Source organism: Neodiprion pinetum, chromosome 5 (assembly GCF_021155775.2).
Source record: "Neodiprion pinetum isolate iyNeoPine1 chromosome 5, iyNeoPine1.2, whole genome shotgun sequence".
Lineage (NCBI taxonomy): Eukaryota > Metazoa > Arthropoda > Insecta > Hymenoptera > Diprionidae > Neodiprion > Neodiprion pinetum.
Window position 1 is genome coordinate 28,844,957 of NC_060236.1, and position 19,665 is coordinate 28,864,621.

Here is a 19,665-nt window from a genome sequence, read left to right on the forward strand (position 1 = left end):
CACTATATCGTTTGGACGAGTATAGAGGTAGAGGTGGGCACTGGGAACCGTGTGAAACGAAGCGTACAGGTTAAACGAGACCGCAGGCGATCACCGGGATACGACAAGGTCGACTAACGGCGCCTAGCGTGTCACAGGACAATGCTGTACGATTTCGAACGTATCCTGAACACATCCTGAACACGCTTGCCACTCCCTACTTGTGTTTCTTTCTCACCTTCGTCGCACCTTGTCTTGCTCTCTCTGCGGCTTTTAACTATCCTCGCTGGACGATTCCATGTCTCGAATCCCGTTACTGCAGCTTTTTATTTCAGCTTTTTTCGCAATTTCGATCTGAACCTTCCGTGTCATTTTTACACCCAGGTAATACTTTGAGCGATAGATGGTTGACGGGAAGATTCTTGAGGAATGGAAGGTTGAGAGAATTTAGAGGTTATTTGAGCTGTTTGAATTTTTTTAACCTCAGTCTTAGACAAAACCTCGAAGAAAAAAATAAAAATCCTGTCGATAAGGATGGAAGAGGATTTTTTTAACGAATCGGATGCTGTTCTCCCGCTCGGATTACGCGGAGAAATTTAAGTATACAGACATTGTTTCACGGTGTTTGCTTGAGATGAGTCGAGGATATCGCTGTCCGATGTGGGATGTAGGATGTGAATTATTTGTCGATTAAATTAGTAACGCGTGCATTAACGAAAGACGAATTGTGCACACAGTTTATGGAGTCGTCAAAGCTGAGGGCAAACAATGACCGACACATTTATCCCTGTTATAGGCTGCAGTTGCATCAACGCTGTTGGTTGCGTAGCTATAAAGGTAGGGATGACTTGCAGGAAGGAACGAAGAAGGATGAACGGCCCTAAGTGAACGCTTAACAAAATTATTATCCAAGGGTTACACAATCGATCGGTGATTAATGACCCGTCACTCGGACGTCAAATTAACCAGGGATCTCCATCGTACGTCATACTATATATAATATACTCAACAAACCTTCTAGCCCTGTGTCTCTTCTCCCTCATGCACTAGATTCCTCAAACTGATCTCTCATTTTCTTTATAACTGATAATTTTCTCTCGTTTGTCTACTTCTTCTTCCACACTCTACCCATTTGATCACTTCTTTCAAATAGTTTTGTTTATACCGATATTTGGATCAAGTTATTCTCAAATTTTTCACATCAAAACTGACCGGTAGCTTCGTGTAAAAAGTATAAAAGCTACGCGAGTGCAGCTTTATATCTCGCTAAGTGCTCAACGCCACGTTACAAGGTATGGACTCTGATATAACTAGACTCTCAAGTGACTTTATCCCTTGTATATTACTAGTGCAAATTATGTGAAATTACAGTAACGGTGATCTCAGACGGCGGAATTCCGATGCTCGAATCCTGAACGCGCTGCTAGATATTTTGATTTTTTCCTTCCTCATTCGCACAATTTCTCCGTCTTTCGATACAATTCCGTCCGAATTCATCGTCGCCGATAGTCGGAGGGGGTGAAAAAATACACCCGTTCGGTGTGAAATATATTACACCAACGAGAAAATGGGCGAGGAATACAGACACGGGGTTGAAATGGGAAAAAAGAACAGAGGGGGGAGGGAGGTGTGGGGGGAGGCACGCCCTATCGCTGTAACTCAGCGATAAGATCTCACCCTGCTGCTATCCCGACTGAGGACCCCCTCTGCCCCCTCGTATTAACACCGCAAGAGCTCTTTGGGTCGTTTTCGGGTCGCCGGGGAGGGTTTTCACTTTCAATGATAGATTTTAGACTCCCAACATGGCGGTCGACGTTGTCGATAAATCGACGCTGCGCGAGTTCTCTTCCACCCCTGACAGTGTCGCCATTTTTTTTTTTCATCCCGCGTTTCTTTGGAAAATGACAAAAATTCTGATTAATTTTTACTTCCGCACGAATTTCAGTTGTCGTGTAATACGATCGGTTGCATTTATTTTAGTGTATTTTATTTTATTTTATTTTATTTATTTATTTTTTTTTTTCACGAAAAGAACGTTCCACCACACGCGTTTTTTTGATACTGGCAATGTTTCGGTTTTGTGACAGACCGCTGCGGAGACCGGAAGTAATTCCGTCTGACTCAGTAACATCAGATAAAATTTTCTCTCTCTCTCTCTCTCTCTCTCTCTCTCTCTCTCCTTCTATCTGCAACGTTTCTCGCAGCTGACGCTTATTGCTCGAGTCCCTCCGTGGCGTTGTAAGCATAAATATATATATATATATATATATGGGTAATATCGTGTACGCCTGTACAATGCTCGACGAAATATTCGCGTATTAGATTAACTGCAGCTTGTATAATATTATTATACGATCCACGAGGCATAATGATCAATGCAATTTGCTTGTTTACCGCAACGGAATTGGATCGCGATCCTCTCCCCCCCCCCCCCCCCCCCCCTCTCCTTTTCTAAAAAGTTATACACATATACCACAGTCGTATAAGTTAATGGGTTTATGACCCGAAATTGGTCCTTCTTTAGTACAGCGTGCAGGTATCGCCGTAAGCTTGACGTAAGCTCGCAGCGCCGAATGATTTGACGAGCTTGTTATTATAATCCTCTCGGAGCAGTTCGTCGAAGCTGTCTCTATTAAGATCCTCCAATTATGAATTTTAGTCTTGTGAAAATGGTACGAAACTGACGGAACCAGAGCTTTGTTGTAAGGTTGTTCGGACAGTATTCCGTAAATCGTAATAAAGGCTAGATTTTTTTTTTGTTGTGACTGAAGTAAAAAATGTGAACATTTATAATTAAGGACTTGAATTCAGATGTTATCTGAGATCACTTCTGATCGGATTAGTTTAGTTGTTTATTTACTAATATTAATAAACCAAGGTCTTTTGACTCAAGTATTTTTTCGTATAATATAGATCTGGCAACAGCGTATTTAACAGCTGTACGTTTTTGTTGCTAGTGTTTAGTTGAATATCGTTTCTAAACTTACAAAACGAGGAATGAATCAACTCAGTTTCGACACAACGGACGATTTGTGAAGAAAAAAAAAAATTATAAAACGGAAAATAACATGATTGAATGAGTGAATTTAAATATTGGCGCGTTTTTTTTTTTTTTTTTTTTTTACCAAACGTTGCCACACTTTTACGTTTTTCGATCATTTAGATCAAAATATTGACAAAACTACACATCGGAACAAGTTTTTTATAATTCTTTCGTAATTTACAAGAATCGATTAACATAAATCACAGTTTTTTGTATTCTCATCTTCAGCAGTTGTGGTTAAATTGTATTCTCTATTGACTACGCGTTAAATATCCAATTCTTACAAACGCAATTACTGAAAAAAATTATTTTACACCCATTTATTTGCGAATAATAACAAATAAAAAATGTAACTTTTTTTTCTTTACGCTGCTCTAACGTCCGAGCAACCTTGACTTGAAAATACTTGAAATCAGGAAAATCCGATGATGACGATAATCGCGGAATCCTGTTTTTAAATTAGTTCTTATTTCTCCACATCCCCGTCAAGGCTTCTTTCTGTCCTGCGTAGCCGAATCGCCCCGCGATATTTCCGGTCCTACGCACCCTCGGGGTGGGAATGGAGGAGTAGAAAGCACCGCAAACCACGGACTGTACCTTGGCGCACGAGCCAAACTGCTCTTTGTCACGATATAATACCCGCGGCTTGAGAGCTTTGTCTGTCCCTGATGCCTAATGAACTTCATAACTAAATTACATTTTTAAACAACCTTACGGAGGCTCCACTCCCTCTGCGTTACTATTTTTGCTCGTCTGTATTTCGCCCTGATGTGCAAAAGTTTGCTGCCAAAAAACTGTGCGATTCGTATTTTTGGCCGATTTATTCGAATCCACAAACGCGATTCAATCTATACCGGTGTAATTTTTAATCAAACAATTTTTTATGCAATTCATTAACCATCCCGGTCACTAGAGATTTTTTAAAAAATTCATTGACTCTTTCTTGACTTTTCATGACCAGATTTAGATTTTTACTCGTATAATACTCGTTTACTCGTAATACTCGTTAAAAAAAATCCTCCCAGTCATTTCTACGACGATTTTCTCAGCGATCGGCTTGAACAATTTTTTCTGATACACAATTCTGCAAAGAATTCACGGCACAATTTATACTGACCTAGTTTTTGAACTATTCTCTGATAAATCTCGCAACTATTATCACGAAACGATGATCTTTCGATGTTAAATTCTCGTATTTAGCTTACATAGTTTTATTCTTCCGTGAATAAAAAAAAAAAAACCGAGTACGTACTAATTTATATTGTAAAATTTTACCGATCACTGTCTAAAAATGTTTTTTCTGCACTTCCGTCACTCAGATGCCTGGATTGGACTTTACAAAAATGCGATGTAAAGTAGTAATGAAACAAAAAAAAAAAAAGTAAGACAGCTGCTAATTCTTGGCGCGATCAGCGGCTGTACGTCGTCAATCTCAGCTTTGATTTCTGCCTCCATCGGATTGGATACTTTTACTGCGTGCCTCGTAAATTGTAATTACGCCCCCGATTGTAGATTGCGATAGCCAACCGACCAACCAACCGACCAACCAACCGACCGGCCGACCGCGTTGGTAGATTTGTCGAGTAACCACAGCGAGGAATTTCATTGATTTTTATTATACCTCCAGCTTTTACCTTTCCAGTTACATGTACGTAAAATCCGAGGAAACGGTTTTGGAAAAAATTCATCGATTTTACAAAACAAGAATAATTCTGTCGTACAATAATCCAGCAGCCAGAGAAACGGTGAAAGAAATAAAGATCGAATTTTCCAAAATTATTTAACGCTTATCGATTATTGGCATTATAAACTCTTGTCGCAACAAATGGACGAGGCAATTTTTCGGTCAACAGTTAAGCGGAAAACGATATTCCAGTTTGTAGATAACTTTTTTATCGCTAATCTGTACATCCTGTAACATTGAAAAATATAAAATCAACAGACGAGTCGATATTTAAAGCGTATTACTTTTGAATCCCTCGAAATAGTCCGAGGACATTTAAAAATAAAAAATTAAAAAACGCTCTACTTTAAATTATCGGAAGCTATAATATTTTAAAACTTTCTTTATAAAATCGTTGAGATCCATTGTTTCAAACATTTGTCGCTTACCCTGTAAAATAAATCGGTATATGAACGGCTGCTGAACAAAATTAAATTGCAAAACTGGAATATTTCGTAGACAGAAAGTTAAGAAATGGATCTGAGGAGGTGGAAAATCGGGGCGGAGGGGGATTACATGTGCCTATCGACGACCCTTCGGGGACCGTGACGTCACTCCGTGCGTGACCTTACAATTATAGGAATAGCATCGAGTACCCTCTTCTCTGAGGAATGGCCTGCATAGCTGAGTCCGAACATCGTATTCGGATTGAATGCGTTTTCGCATAGCTAAATAATTGCGGATAGATCTTACGGAAGGCCATTTTTCATCGAGTCAATTCTAACCCTCGTCAATCATGTCAGGTGTGATAAATTTTCGCAAATTCAATTACCGAAGTATTAGAATTTTTGGGAAAAACAATCATTCATTTTCGATTCTGAGCTCGACGCTGAATTATCGATATTTCTTTTTTTTTTTTTCACACCATACATTTCTGTCCGAATTTCTCTCGTCAAAGGTTTGCCAGAATATTTACAATTTCTGTTTTTCATTCCAACGTGACAGATTGTTAGGTTAGACTTTTACCGATCATCGCGTATAATTTCTACATTTTTTCACTCTCTTTGTAAAAATTCTAAAACTAATGTCTTTTCCCCCCGAGTTTAATCTCAAGCACACTATTTTCATCCAGAAGAACCTATTTTTATCAGTTCGTCACGTTCTTTCAATTTTTAATCTTCGAATTACGCCGGCTCAATATCCGAGTCCGCAAGTCTCGAACGCAGAAAAAAAAAAAAAAAGAAACAATCACATTCTGCATTAAATTTTTAATAAAAAACAAGCAAAAACAATTCCATTTTCAATCAAAAGTATAAAATCAGCATGAGATCTCCGAAATTACAGTAGTCGTAACAATATTCGATGCCATTTCCCTACTTTCCAGTGAAAAAAAAAAACAAAAATCTTTCGGCATGTTTTCAGCCAGAATCCCATACCGTAATTCCCTTTTCACATTCGAGATCCATGGACTTGGATATTTCGAGTTACCCAAATGCAGGTTAAAACTCGAGTACGTATAATCCTCTCGATATTTTTAATTTTATTCGTTTTTTTTTTTTTTTTTTTTTTTATTCACTTCCTTCGCTACCGCGGATATTTACGAAGCCTAATACCCCCCCTTATTTTCACACAAATTGTCGTTTATTCCCCCTTGAATTGCCAGGATTATAAAGGCCGCGAAGCCTACCGCACGTCGGTATATCAATGCAACCGAGTTTTAAACGCTCCAGGTTCTCCTCTCAATCAAGCCGCTGCACAGGATACGACTCAATCTCGCGGTGATTTCTTCATTATACCTGTACTATCCCGTTTGTATTTAAGCGGTTTTTATTGGTCTTTGATACCGGTGTGATTAGGTATGCCATCATTCCCCCCTCCTCCTTCACCGCGTGTTATATATATACATATATAAATATATACATACATACATACATACATATATATATATATATATATATATATATATATATGTATGCTAGGGACACGTTTCCACCGCTGCAGGTCTCGGATCCGCCCCTGGCAACGGGATAACTAGAATGAATCGACGTAATATTTCATCCTATACGCAGAGAGTCGTGACATCGCGGCAAATGAGCTTGACAAAATACGCAAAGTTCTGATAATCATCATCATCATCGCAAGCGTATTATACACCAACTGCGGGGGGTTGTTTGCATTATTTATGTGTATAATGATACGGGTATGTGTACGCAGTTTTGAACGATATTATTACAGTTGGTGAAGTTTCTCGCGTGGATTCTAATAAGAGAATGAATATTTTAGGTAAATGAAGATGTAAGAAAATCGATCGTTACAGGAACAGATCGTACCAATTAATGATTATTTTTTAACTGTTATCGGCGATTTTGTTATTTGGAAAAATTTAAATCCTTGATACTCGTTCGTCTTTGAGACTGATTCGTACTTTTAGGTTCTATCTAAACCGCAGTTTTGAAAAGAAGTCTTTTCGATCTAAAGAGCATAATATTTATCGACTCGGGATTTCGGCGAAACTTTCGTCAAGTACGAAATAAAAGAAGGAATAAAAAGAACAAAGTTCGCTCAATTCATACGGTAAATTATATTACTTGGAAAACTGGGATCGAAAAATCTTTTCAGCAATTTTTGTAACAAATGATAGTCAAGTATGACGACAAGAAAATTTTATCGTTCTATGTAAAAATTGAAGCAATTATCAGGAACGTTTCGAAGAAATCTTACAAAAATATTTACAATGAGATCAAATTTCCATAAAATTCTTATAAACTCATGGCTTTAAACAAATTCATGTGAAAAAAAATTCGGGAATATTCGTTATAAAAAATGTGTTAAATTTTTGTTCAATTTCACCGAAGTCTCTCGGATAAAATACAGCACATTTCTCTGCGTTTGTATACCTACTGAAAATGTCGATGTGTCAAATCACACGGTGTTTCGAAAGAATTCAGCGTTTAACTCACTAAATGATTTTTTTTCGTAAATTCGATAGGATATATAAGAAATCACACAATAAATTACAAAAGCAGACATCATCAGATATACGAAATTAAAAATCATGTAAACAACTATACGGTGAACTAGATGATTTTTGATCCGGTATATCCGACGATGTGTGCATCTGTAATTTATTGTGTAATTTCTTGTATATTTTATCTAATTTACGAGATAAATTTTGTAGTAAATTACGCATTGAAGACTTTCAAAATATTTTATGATCTAGCCATTTTCAGTTCAGGTAAGGATCGAGCGATCAGGACGAGAGGCGAAACAAACGAATTCACATATGCCGGAGGGGGCTGCGGAATAATAAGAGGCAGAAATAGCAACAACAGCCCTATGAAAGCTGTAATCACTAATCGTTACTTTACGCGTTTGCGTTTATACAGAGCGGCAGAAGCAGAAGCAGGAGCAAAAGCAGAAGCAGCAACGCCAGAACCGTCCGTCCGTCCCGAGCCATTAATCTCGCAGTTAGTTTGTTAGTTACCGGCGCCGTTGACTGCGGCGATAAATACCCTATACCTACCCATCTTTACCGTGGATATACGTTAATTGTTATTTACGAGGGAGTATAAACTATATCACGGCTTTATTAAACTCGACTTGTAGGTGTGCAGGTATAGAGAGACGACTCTCCGTCTGTGAGATGCCAAAATACCGTCGCTAGTCACCGTGTACACTTTGGGACGATGAATCCGAGGCGTCTAATTTTTTACACTAGACAGGCACGTTGGCAACACTGAGAAACCTGCAGCGCCACAGTCGGCCGAGCGCGAGACTAACGCAATCTCTATAAACGTAATTATAACCCATGACCCTCGAATCTAACCTAAGAATTGACGTGTCGGTTCAACAATACAACAGATTTCTCCGAGCCAGCGATTCGGTAAGAAACAAAATAACTCGAGGCAAATAAAATCGATTAAGACTCGATTCAACGAAATCCAGTTTAATTGCCAAGTATGCATATGATTTAACGTATCATTATGAGTATTTTATTGTGGTATGAAATTTATCGCGATGAATTTAAAGCGTATTGATACCGAAATCACTAATTTGTTTAAATTTCAAGTTTCAAGAAACTTTCCGAAACTAACTCAGCCTAACTTTGTTAATTAATGCGTAAATTTGGTTTGTCGAGATATTTGGGTTGATCCTTCATCGAGAATCAATAATTGCATTACATACGAAAACGATTACTAAAAAATTAGACGGGAAGTAAAGTTGAACAAGATATTCGCCGTGTTTATTGACTTTCATCGTTGAAACGAATGCCAATAAAAACGTTTCGCTAACGTGTATCGTAATCAAAGTCGAGCGTATGACGGCAAAAAATCGTACTAGAAAAGATAGTTGGGTGTAATATCTTCGGGTCAATCGAGGTTAGAGTTAAGGGAGAGGAGGAGGGGGAGGGTTGAAGGCTGGGAGGGTCGACAACTGGTGGAAGCAGGAAGGGATGAAAGGGGCTTCGGCTATCTCTGGCATAAATCAGACCGTAATTAGCCGGCTAGGGTGGAACCAGACAACGCGTGACGTCACTACAATTAAAAATACCGTTAATTAATGCGGCATACGGAGTTATACGGCGTTTCGCCAATTTCCGGCTATCTGTAAAGGCACGGTGGCTCGATCCTTTTTACGGTCATTTGTAGAAAATTTCAGTGAAAAAAAGAATAACAATTTGTTCCAGTCTAATTATATAACGAGCTAGTAAATCGCAATTCAGGTGTGTCGAGAAAAAATTGACCGACAATTTTCAATGTCTTTATGCTACTTTCAGAACTTGTTCGTCAATCAATATATATTTCATATAACGGGGGCACTTTTTACGCTGTTTTTAACAAGTCTCCCGTGTTATTATCGATTAGTATAATTGAAATATCTATAAAATTATTTACCTTCACGTATTTGTTATACCTGTATGATGAAAATTGTAATACTGGAGGGTTATTATTCATACTGATATACCAATGTATAATTTATATACGGATCCGTGTATACACACCGCGTTTTATGCAGGGTTGCCTATATGTATATACATATATTGCAGTAATAGGAACAGGCGCGTAAATAATCCACTTATCGTATCCGGTGTCGCGTCTGTTGTGGTGTTCGGTTTCGCTAAGTATCGCTAAGACGGTTAATTTGCAAATCTTTTCAAAACTCCGAAACCCGAGGCGAGAATCACGCCGTTATAAATGCAGCGGATTGTAGGTATACCTCATTCCTTACAAACATTTCGTCCAGATTTTATATAATAAACAATACCGTAGGTCAGAATCGATTCGCGATAAGTTTTTTTTCTCACAAAACGAGTATTTTGAAGAAAAATATGATCGTTTCTTCACCTAATTTCTTATCATGTAAAATGAATTGAAAAAAAAAAAAAAAATAGTAGTCATGAATTTGGACAAAAAAAAATTGCAAACGAAGAATGTTAAACGATTTCGTCCAATGAGTTTCAAAAAATCTAGTTATATTATGTTCATGTGTTTCTTTTTTATCGAAAAGAAGAAATAAATAAACTTCGTTCGTTTCGTGATATTTTTTAATCACCGTATCATTCGCTTTTGTCGAATCTTAAATATTTTCATCGCATTTCGGTTGTTTATTTATTTATTTGTTAATTTGTTTATTTTGTTGAGGCCGTTCACCGGCGAGGCGATTGAATTCGAATATCATCACGGGAATTATAATTTGCGGGCCTGACTCATTAGGGATTGGACGATTATAAGCATCCCCCGTTTCTCGCAGCTCTGAGCTCCGAGATCGGTATTTACGATCTTTCGTTCCTGGTTGATGCGCGTTGGCGTTGCGTATATCGTCGCGTCCCTCGAGGTGTAAGGTAACATCTCGTCCCGTGCCGGACCACCTTGGAGCCATCGCCGTCGAGGAGGACGATGAAGACGAGGAATATGGAGACCAGGACGAGATCGAGCCTGCGCTACCCTACTCGGGGATTAACGGTGTTGGATTCGCGATATTACTCGCGAATTACACTCTTGCTGCTCCTTCTTTACACCTATTTTTTTCATTCTTCATGCTCTGTCCGATACGTTCAACCTGTGAGAAATCAACCGGTAGTCTAAGAAAATATCCTAATCAAACTGGTGAAACTAGTTCAATCCACGTCGAACTTTCACCAAGTCGTTTTTTAAGTCTCAATCGAGCCGTGATATCTTTTACATATTTTCAGCGAGTTTTGTATCTTCTGTTTTGTACGGAGTTTCTTTTTCTTTTTTTTTTTATCTTCTTTGGTGGTGAATTTTGACTATCCACTGGCGTTTATGAGCGAGTTTCGTTGGTAAATCGTACTTATATAAAATTACCAGTGAAATTACATTTCTGGGAAATATTGAGGTTTCAGTAAATGATGGAAATTTATTCTAAATCATACTGTGTCAGGAGTTTTTCTTTACGGTGTTGTACGCAGTCTGGATTTTTCGAAAATCGATTTTTTTTTTTTTTGTTTAATTCTTATCACGCACGTGTATTCAAGCATGTACACAAATAATTTCATGCTGATCCGATGAGTATACTCGAAGTTACGCGTTTGAAATTGCATTTGAAACTTTGAACGCGTTTTTATCAAAACTATGTTTACAGAGTCGGTGAGCAAGATTTTTCGAAAACGGCTGAATCGATCGGTCTTAAATTTTTACAAAAACTTTATGAATGTATTTTTCAGTCCTTTTTTCGACCTCCCGACTGCGTATAATCCCTTAGTGAGAATTTTTTCCCCCCAAGCCTCGTAAAATCTGATACTCGTATCATTTATTTGCTAAATAATTGTCAATGATAATCACGGAGTTCGTAAACAATAATTCCCACCACTTGTACTGCTTTTACTTCCAGTTTGGTTTCTCCGTAAAATTGATTCTGTTAAATTCCGCGATCGCGGTATAACAATAACGATAACAATAACTTTTCCCGAATGAAGAATCGAGTGAAGATAGTCGGTCCCAAGAAGCGGTTTTCCGCCGTACAGATCGATAACCACGAAGAGAGAAAGAGAGATAGGAGAGCGGGAAGAAGATAGCAAGACGAAGGGAAGTTCGGAAGGAAAAATAGAGAGCGAGCGAGAGAGGGCGAAGGCGATAGAGGGTAGGAACGATTACGCGAGTGACTCAGGCGGTTTCCGGTCGGCGCCATGATGGATTTAAATACTTCCGGTCAGTGGCGCGTGCGCCTTCAAGTCGGAGAAGGTAACGGAGAGAAATAAGAGAAGGAAAGAGCTAGGGTGGAGGGTCGTTTATTGAGGTTATTCGACCCCGAAATATACCTGATCCTCGATATTCCCGCGGTACTTTCGAATATCTGCATAATGACAGGGCTGCCAACCGACCCCCTAATGCCCTCATTTGTTTACAATAATTACATCGCATTCGCGGTTTCGAATACTGCATGTTCTGTATATGTACAGAGTTTGAGGATTTATACACTTTGGATTACTGTGGTGGCATCTTAATATTCAACTGCAATCACGACACTAGGTAGTTGAATGAGGATTAATAACTGCAAAGTTAATGAAACCTTGCAGAATTTTTCCTTACGGAGTCTGGACGTTCAAACTGAACTCAAGGCGTGTTAAACTCTTAAGTAATATAATTTACTGAGAAACACGTGCTGATTTTTATCGAGAATTGGAAGGATCAATCACGGAAATCATTATTAGCTCGTTAGTCTCCAAAATTGAAATGTGGAAAGAGATGCTTCTCGATCCATTTTCGAAAATTAGGCTAAAGTTAGAAAATTGTTGGACAAAATATCCTGATTTAGCAGTCTTTTGGAATTTTCCGAAATTCATTGAATCATAGTGAACCACTAGGTGCTAATATTTCGGGAACTTTACTCCTTCAAATACGTTCCAAAATTGCAAGTTTCTTACTTTTGATTCAACGATTCGTTACGTTGATGTCACCAGTTTGAACCTCATTTCAGAAACGTCTATGAACGAGAATTCTTCGACAAATGGCAACGACATCTTCAAACAACAGTGACTGCAATGTTGGTTTTCCAATTGAATGGAATAAGGTAACAATTCACTTGACCAAAAACTTCTGGCAAAGAAGTTTGAGCGCTTCGTGCCATTGTCGAGTGACCAATGTTCACATGCAAAGAGAGAGTGTAGCTGGACTAGCACATAACGTGGTTGAAGCACGCGGCGCCACGTGCAAGCCTCGCTAGGTGAAAGCCACTGGGAGGGTGTCGGTCAGAGCGTGGAAATATATGGGGCCAATGACAGGGGTCGAACGGTTTTCGTGTTTTTATGGGCTGACGAAATCCATAAATCCCTTGACTTGTATTACGGATAAGTATAAGGGAGGTTCGGGATCAAAGAGGACGGAGAAAGAAGACTCCTCGCCAGTGGGAGGAGGAAGAGCTGGCCTGATTCCTATTGAAATTAATGACACATCGACCAACCTATAGACGCTCTCTTTTTCCGACACGTGACGTTGCCTCGACTTTGATTAGTCACCACCCGCACCTTGGCAGCTTTTTTCCATAAGGATTTTTACACGGAAGTTCGTTTCTGATGACCGCAACCTCGGATCGATGGTTCGTCGTTCGGATTTCGTGCCAACTTCTATTCTGATTGTCTAGGACCTCCAAAAACTAGATTTAGTCGAAAATTTGTAACGCTGTGTATGCAACGATGCGTTATAAGAAAAAATCGCGATATCACAACCTTGAGATTGTCCGAAACTCGGTAACCAAGCAAATGATGCTACTCAGCTTTGGTCACCTCAACCAATTCGAAATAATTACGTGGTTGTGTACTAGTACGTTCATTCGCAACGCTTCGTTGGTTTGACGTCACTGATTTCAAGCTCGTTAAACCAGAACCTTGAATCACCGAATAAGCGCCATCAAACTTTTGAACCCATCCTTCAGGAACATGAAGGACTTTCGAACTTTGTTGCGGTTTTGACTTCTTCGTTTCGTTTTTTTTTTCTGAGCAACACCAGCTCCGATCGAAACATGGATTCTAATGTTCAAAAAAGTGTTTTTATCATCCATTGTATCGAAAACCTCGCGAATGGTTGCAACTACGAATCGATGGTCGCCGGTTGGTCTCCGATCGATATTCAAGATCGTGCTTCGTGCTGTCCGGATTCGAAGAGGTGACTCGGGATCTCTTGGCTTCTTCCGACGCGCTTTTGACGAGCAGTCTCGTTTCCCCGGTTGGGGGCGGCACGCAACTGCATTTTGCATGTATCGAGCGCACCGGTAACAAACTCGGAATCTCAAGTTTCGTTGCTGTCGCTGTTGCCCCTGCATGTAACTAGACGTCAGTCACGTGGCGCAAGCTGCCACCAGCACTATCACCATCACCAGCATCGTTCCTCACCCTTTCGGAGTAATTACTTTGTTTATCGTATCCAATCACTGGCGGACACTCACATTTGCATAAGTAAGGTCGCCAGCAGTTAAGCGCGTTTGTAGTTGTGAGGCTACACCATGCGGAGGATTACGTTGTACCCACCCTACACCCGGTACCAAGGAATGATGATTGTAAATCCAAAGCCTTGTCGGGATTTTTATTTCCATAGACAGGTCGACGGAAGTCTTGGGGAGGGAAATGAGGTAGCAATAAAAGGTGAAAAATAAAACGAGAATCAACCGAGAAGGGAATGAAAAAAATGGCGGCATTCTTTTCCCAGATAAGTAAAACCTTGCAAGGTATATAAAACTACCAACGTACCAACAATCGTGCAGCGGGAGAAGGGCTATTAAGCCATTTTATCATATCCTGAGGTGGAAGTGAGTGTGTAAGGTCTTTCCTCTCCCTCTGCCTTTGCTTACTCATGTTTACTCCTCGAATCTCTCTCTCTCTCTCTCTATCCCTCCCTCCGTTCCTTTTTCTCGCGCTCTCTTTCTCCTCGACTACCTATCGCGATGTATGTACCAACGCGTGGCTCATGCATATGCATGAACACAGTGAGTAGCGCCGGCGGTGATCCTCCCTCGGCACTCGGCTCTAGGGTTGAGTACAAGGTACTCTCAAGACAAGTAGATTCTGCTTGTTACGAAGGATGAAGTAGGAAAATTTTCACACCGATGTGCGTGAAATCCTGCATGTCTGTAGAGTCGTAAAATTACCATTCCTCTTCGTTCCTTACTCCACTCCTCATTGCACGGTATAACAATCGTGCTTCATCTTCAGATATAACGACTCAACTTCCAATCGATGAGACGTTTAATCAGAGAATTACATTCGAGATAGACCAGGTGTCCTTAAAAAATTTTTACAACTGTTTGGACCATCACCGTGGCTGGTGAATCACCTCCATCATCTTCCAATTACCCTGGAATCACCAACCGCAAGATTGGCTGGTACTTACTTGTGTCTTGTATCTTATGAACTGGGTAGTGTTACGATTTGGTATCGAGGAGGAAACGGCTTAACGCCTTGGATTGAAAAGACTTGGTAACAATGCCCGGAAACGCGTTTCTGGCCTTACCATGGAAATTAAACGGGGATCAAACACTCTGCGAACACAACTACCAGGCATCGATTTACCAATAGCGACACTTTCCTTTTCCATTCTTCTCTTTCCTTCCGATCAAGAATAATTTCAAGAGCGAGTGTTTCGGTTGTGGATACATCGCGCGCATATCCTTATGGCGCTGTTTTTAAATGACAATGATAAACTCGAACGGCTGGGCTAGTCATCGTTTCTCGTTGGAATACAGAAACGCAGCTGCCGGTTAGGATGCCATTTGCACCGATTGACACCGATCCTTCGCTCGTTAACGATTCAGCCATCGTTCCAGGTGCGGCATCGGTTTAAGGTATCCATCCGTCTACACATGCGTCGAACATCATCGCACGTGCGTTATATTCATACACGAGGAATACGTGAATCATCACCGTATAACGAAGAATAAAGTGCGCTTTATCATCCTACTTAATCTTTTTTCGTTGTACAGACTTTTCCGAATGGTTTCAACCGTCGTCAGCGCGTTAACTTCGAATCGTTCTCTGTGATCATTGTCAAACGTCACATTAATTTGCCTCGGAGTTACTTGTCTATACATCAATATCCATGAAAAAGAAAGGAATAATTTGATATTGTATCTAGAAAAAAAAAGTAAATAAAAAAAAAAAACATACTTGATGAAAATTAGAAAAATCATCACAACAGGGAATTACGGACTACTCATGCAGCAGGGATATTATTTGATGTAGACACTGGGTATAGGTTTCACCCCTTAATTGTTACAACTTCGGGCTGCAGGGCGCGGTGAGATACTCCAGGTGGAGGAGGCGGTGACCCTGACCCGCTAGCTGATTTACTGCTAATCATTTTACACGGTTATCGCGCCGCCTCGTTACCCACGAATCACCGCGTTTGTCTGCGTGATGAGTTGGTATTTTTTTGTCCCTCTCTCTTATCCTCCACAGCTTTCAATTTGCAATTTTCTTGCGTTCGATAATTACGAGTTGAGGTGTTGGACGTGGAGATCGAGGAAAATTTTGCGTGAGCTTTACAAATACTGTACATACTGTACTTTTACAGGAATCGTTCTTTATATTCTTTTTTTTTTTTTTTTACTCTTGTCATCTTGTTTCGTCGACCGCGAATATTTTCACACTCGCGGTGTTTGACAAATTAAAAACTAGGAAAGAAACGAATCGTCGTTGAAATTTCGAATCGATTTGACCGCTTCAACGGCCTTGCGTTACGCTACGCTGGATAAAGGGAGCTAAAAAACAGGGTTTTTCTCCGCCTCGTTTCCTTCTCGTTTTTACTACCTTTATTTTTTCTTCTTTTCACCACTCTTTTTCGTCATCTCGTGTTTACCGGGCCGGCTTGATTTCGGCTGGTCAACCTTATACTGTCGACCACTTCACCAAGCGGTCGTCTCACCGATGGCGTCAGATTCCACACTTTGGTCGTGATCGACGATTTCTCAACGCTGTCCCCCCTCTTCCTTCTCTCGCTATCCCCAATCGATATTCGACACTTCGTTGTTGCTCTTATTTCACCGATTTTAGCACAGCTTCTGTTGCCAATTCGATAATTTCAACTACAATGACAGTTGCTTTCCTCTTACTTAATGTCTATCTATTTAATATCTATCTATTTATCATTCTAAAAGAAAAGAGTTGTCGTCCCTTCCATTTCACCGATTTTTTTCAATACTTCTGCTACCGATTCGACGATTATAACCAGAACGAGAGTTTTTGTTTTTTTTTTCATTTACGAACGTCTATCTATTTTACATCTATCTATTCGTCATTCCACCGGAACACGTGTGAAAAATTTTTCATCCGCTTCGACTACTTTAAAAACTTTCCTCACAATCATTCGAGATCAAAGTGTGTTAATTTCATTGAACATTACATAAATCCCACGAGTGTCCGAAACTGCTACGAACGGAATCAACAAGTCGGGATCTTCGGTCATAAGTTGAGGTGCCTGAACGGGAATCTGGTATTGCGCAATTCGCCGGGTGCGTGAAATTTTCATTATCCATGGTGGTTCGTTTTGGCAAAGAGCCGTCGCACCCGAATGCAACGAGTCGGTGCCGGGTTTTCGTGGTCACCGCATGAAAGGTGAGATATCTCGTGATATCCATCTCATGCACTGCATACCTCCATGTACCCGACTGACGACTGCCGAGTTACACGCGAGAAGCGTCGACGCGGTTACTCAAAATCTTGGAATATACCTCCTCGCTGCGTACATGTCATCATTACGTGTATATATACATGTATATATAGACATATATGTATACGTATATATATGTGTGTGTATATAAGTACGAGGCCGTCATGTACCTGCACCTGCTTTCGTACATATGCCGACACTCGAGACAAGAGTCTCGATCTCATCCCTTCCTTTCCCATATTCCATTTTTATTTTTAGTCGTATTATTATTATAATTTTTTTTTTCAATTTTTTACTCTGTTTCTTTATTTTTATTTTTTTTTTTTTTTTTTTTTTTCTACCGCTTTCTCACAAGTCTCGCATACTTTTTTTTACCCACCGGCGTCGCGTCTCTGTGACTTTTTTTTTTTTTTTAGTCGAGGGTTGAATCATTATGGAAAAAGGGGCAACGGATAACTCGGACGATCTTTCGATGATTAACAAGTCTGAGATTTGTAATTTATGTGAAATTGATGTCGCGCAGGTACTATTTGAAGTCTTTAACCATGATTGAAAAACTACGATGGCGGGTACAAGATTAAAACGGAGTTTGGTAACTGTGACTAGATGTCCTGGTACCTAAGTGTTACTTTTCTATCTTTAATTATACGATCGCTCGTACTGTGTTTTCTTGTATTTGTTTGACGCTGGTGCTTCGATAAATAGACGCTGAGACTTTGTTCTACCAAATGAAAGGAAAAAAAAAAAAAAATCAACAAACGTATTTGGTAAATTAAAGAAACGGATCTTAACGTTACAAAAACCGGAGAATGTAACCCACACAACTACAATCACACCAAATAGTTACTTGTAATTATTATTTTATATCGATATCCATGTTACTAGAATCTTCTAGTACCTAACCGTAACAAATAAAATCTTCCTAAGCTGCGAACAGGTTAAAAAGTTACGACAATACCGCAAATTCTTTTAAATCTTGAGTCTTGTAATATTTAGCTTTGCAATACCGTAGATGTGGAAAGAAAACGGAGCGACAGAGAGAGAGAGAGAGACAGATGAATAGATGGATCAGTGGGTAATGTACCAACGGGTATAAAGGGTGAGAAGAGTAACGTAGGAAGTACGGTAACTTGGAATGAAATAAAATAAAAATGAAATAAAATAAAGTAAAAGATAGAGAGAGAGAGAGAGAGCGAGAGAGAGAGAAGGAAAGGGAGAAAAAAGTAAAAAGTACGAGGAGGGGGTGAAAAGCAAACGACCCGAGGGCTCATCTGCTCGCCTCTCGTGAGATTAATTCCCGTTATTTGTCACGAGGATCTGCTGCACTCCGGGCGGGAGACATTAGCGGTGGCTTGTTGCACTCGCGTATCAACTATCATCATACTTTAACTTGATATCCACCATTTGCTTCCTCGTGATACGCCTCGTAAATCGATACGGCGTTTCGCCGTTTTCACTTACGATGTTGGTGTATACGCATGTGTGTGTATATATATATATATATACATACGTGTACGTGATATGTGTGTATTTATATGTGCACGCTTTACCTGGCTGCTTGCCTGACTACCTGCTGCACCAGCTACCGTCAACCTCCGGCAACCTGCTGCCGAGGCTAACGTCAACTCGGTATAAATCGGGTCCCGTATATTTTTTGCTCTCAGACCCATGTCACCTCGTTCCTGTACACGTATATCGTTATATATGCGTAATTCACACGCACATGCGCTTCTGAAGTTTGCCAATTTATATCCACGTTATGAATCTTGGTCATAGGTATTCTATGTACCGGGACAATCTTTTGAAAGTTGAAAATCGACCGCGCATGCGCGAGTTTTATAGGCTCTTCGCGCAGGCTGGCCATCCCGAGTTTTCAGCCGTCAAACTGTTTCTGACGGCGATGTAGTCGATACGAATTTTCGAGGTTAGAATCTCGAGTAATTGAGGTAGCGACTCGGAAAGGTTTGGGAAGCATTTGTTGTCGGTTCGGAAAGTTGATTCTTCGAAGAACGCTCGGAATTCAATGCTTACGCTCTTTGAAAATTCAAGAGTACACATTTTGCGTACGTTGGCTCGCCTGCGTCGCAGACAAGAATATCGCTGCGGGAAAATTTCGCCGACCAATGAGATTTAATTACTTGGCGCACGCGCGGTTTATTTACAAGTTTCAAGAGATTGTCCCGGTGTAACACGATTTAATTGAAAATAGTTTGAAAAACAATTTCTTTCATCAGCTTGCAAGCTCTGATAATAATACAATTGATAATCAGCATTATTTAAAAGTTTATTAATCGTCATAATCAATGTCAATTCAAAGTACCTGATAGTGGTGTTCATGAATTTTTATTTCAAATCACTTGTTT

At 39.8% G+C, this 19,665-nt stretch overlaps 1 protein-coding gene across 6 annotated transcripts in view; it reads right to left on the reverse strand.

The window, feature by feature from the left end:
- ss (spineless) overlaps positions 1–19,665 on the reverse strand; it is a 134,016-nt gene that overhangs the window by 28,485 nt on the left and 85,866 nt on the right. The window lies entirely within an intron of this gene.